Source organism: Cyanistes caeruleus, unplaced genomic scaffold, assembly GCF_971803275.1.
Source record: "Cyanistes caeruleus unplaced genomic scaffold, bCyaCae1.hap1.1 HAP1_SUPER_30, whole genome shotgun sequence".
Taxonomy (NCBI): Eukaryota; Metazoa; Chordata; class Aves; order Passeriformes; family Paridae; genus Cyanistes; species Cyanistes caeruleus.
Genome location: NW_028256295.1, coordinates 593,129 through 596,137, shown reverse-complemented (window position 1 = coordinate 596,137; position 3,009 = coordinate 593,129).

Below are 3,009 nucleotides of genomic sequence, written 5' to 3'. Positions count from 1 at the left end.
TATTTACAGGGAAAACTACAACACTACTGACGGCCTCTTCCCTGCCACGTATTTCCTCCTGCCTGGAAAGGACACTCTTCTCCTCTGGTGAGAGAGAGGGAGTCCTTTTCCTGCCCCTGGCAATGACCTGAGATGGGATTGAATATAATGACAGGGACATGGTCAAACTCTCAAGTTTTTTGATCTCACATCATGACATTGCCATGAGCAGGAAAAGGTACAGGTGTCTTCCCAGCATGGATCACAGGGAACATGGATCACCAGGTCTCCTCCTAACCTTGGTCCTCCAAGGGGGGATAAGGCTGGAGCTGTGGAGAAAGCTCTTCCTGCACTTGGAGCACTCGCAGGGCTTCCCTTACTGGTGCCTCCGTTGGTGTCTGGTCAAGTGAGAGCTCTGGGTGAAGCTCTTCCCACACTGGGGACACCCGTAGGGTCTCTCCCCAGTGTGGATACGTTTGTGTGTATTGAGGTCGGACCTGTTTCTGAAGCTCTTCCCACATTCCCCACACTCGTAGGGCCGCTCCCCAGTGTGGATGCGCCGGTGAATGGTGAGGGTGGAGTTTCGCTTGAAGCCCTTCCCACAGTCAGGGCAGCAGAAGGGCCCCTCATCCGTGTGAATCCGCTGGTGCAGGAGGAGATTGGAGTTGCTCTGAAACCTCTTCCCACACTCAGGACACTCATAGGGCCTCTCCCCAGTGTGGATGCGCTGGTGGATGATGAGGTGGGACCTTCAGCTGAAGCCCTTCCCACATTCCCCACACTCATAGGCCCATTCCCCAGTGTGGATCATCCTGTGGCGGATCATGCTGTTGCTCTGTCTGAAGCTCTTCCCACACTCCAAGCACTTGTAGCGCTTCTCCCCATCCTGAAGCTGCTCATGGACCACCAGCTCAGAGCCCTGGCTGGATCTCCGGCCGCCTTCCCAGCACAGGGTGGGTCTTTCCTCCTCAGAGCACCCTGGGATGGGTTTGGAGAGCCTCCTCCTGTGGGATCTCTGGGGATTTTCCTCCCCGTTGGATTCCTGCACTGTGGAGCTGCTCACAATGGCCTCTTCCACCAGGTTCTGCTGTGAGGATTTGTCCTCCCTGGTCTCCATCCTCAGCTCCTTGTCTGGGGGAGGAAGGACAAGGAGAGGATGGGATTTGCCTCCGTGCCAGAGGGAAGGGGAAGGAGATCCCCCCAGTGCGTCCCCGGCAGGACGGCGTCGGCAGCAGGGTTGTCCTGCAGCCGGGGGCCCTGCTGGGCTGGGAGATGGAGCAGGAGAGAGGGGGAAAGGGGCACTGACTTCCTCCTCACCTGCCTCGGTGTCCTGGGAGATCTTCCCCTTCCTCACAGCCTGCTTCTCCATCCAGCCAAGGTTTGGGATTGGAAACTCCTGGTTTGAGAGAAAACAAGGAATGAGCACATTGAGTTTGATGGTCCCTCTTACCAAGCCCATCTCTAGAAGTCACCTGGGCCTCTGACGTGACTTAGTTTGAAAGGTGTTTGCTAAGGAAGGCAGAAATCACCACTGAAATGGATAAAAAATATAAGTATCCCATCCCCTCCGAATTATTATAATCTTGAAACCAAAGTGCTCTCAGGTAACAATATGGGAAAAGGAATATAAGTTCTTTACTAAAGAAAGGAAAATGAAAATGCAGCAGTACAAAAAAACCCCAACAAAACGAACAAAAAGCAACGCACCAACAGAGCCAGGACCTTACACCCCATTGGTCAGGGTGCTGGTAGCAGTCTGATTAAATGGTGGCTGCAGTCCTCCTGGAGAAACAGATGTGGTTCTGTTGAAGCAATGATCCCATAGAAGATTGTAGCTTACCTCTGAAGTTCTGGTGCTGTAGATGGGTATGGTCTCTCCTCTGGGAATCCAGTGGACAAAGACTGCCTGTGGTGTTCTGATTCCCAGATTATATCCATGCAGGAATGCTTGGCTCCTCCCCCTGGGTGCAGCATCTCACAATGGGATGATGTCATTTTATCATTCCTGCAGTGAGACTCAATGGCCCATTAACAGAAGATATCCCCCTGGAGGAAGGATGGGTGGTGGAAGAGATAAAGAACACTGCCCCACCTGGTTTTAACAGCTGGCCCATTAACAGAAGATATCCCCCAGTTATGAGGGATGGGTGATGAAAGAGATAAAGAAAACTGCTCTACCTGGTTTTAACAGATGGTGATAGAATACATACTTCTGGTTACAACTTGCATTGCAACCCAAGACATGGGGTCCATATAAACCTCCCAAACACCAGGACTTAGCCCTGAAAATGCCTCCCAGGTGTTCCCCATCTCTGGTCTCCCTCCTTTGGTGTTCAGGGGTTCCTCCCTGTCCCAGCTGCTGGGGTTCATGCTTGTACTGGGGGTCCCCTGTCTACTCGGTCCCTGACCTCTTCAGGCTCCTGGGAGTGCCAGGAATCCAAAAAGTTCCCCCATTTCCACTCAGCTTTGGAGTTCTTCATTCTTCAAACATCCCCCCAAAAAAACCCAATCCAGGGACACCCCAGAATATCTGGGCTGAGCTCCCCCTCCCCGGTCACCTGTGGGATGGGGGGTGATGATCCCAGAGTTGGGGGGGCTGTGAATTCAGGGAGTGCTTGACCTTGTGGTTCCTTCTCCTTTCCCTGATCCTCCTATGTCCCTCCTTCAGACTGATAAAGCTGCTCAAGGAGTCAGAAGCAAAACTCCAAGTCCCTTGGAGCTTCAATCAGCCCAGCTGAGGGCTGGGACTGCCAAAGGCTCCCCAGGGACTGGTGAGAGCAGATCCTGGAGGCCAGGATTGCTGGGAGCCAAAGGCTCTGAGCAGGGAACTGCAATGCTGAGCAAGCCCTGGCTGGGTTGGAGGAAGCAGAAAGGCCAAGCCCTGAGCCCAGGCCTGGCCCAGCAGGGCCTGTCCCTCACAGTTGGCTCGGGGCTCTTTGTGGGGCAGTGGGATGTGAGGGGCAGGAAGGACAAATGCCATAAACCTGTGTGACACTCAGATCCTTATGGAAACATTGGTCAGTGTGACAC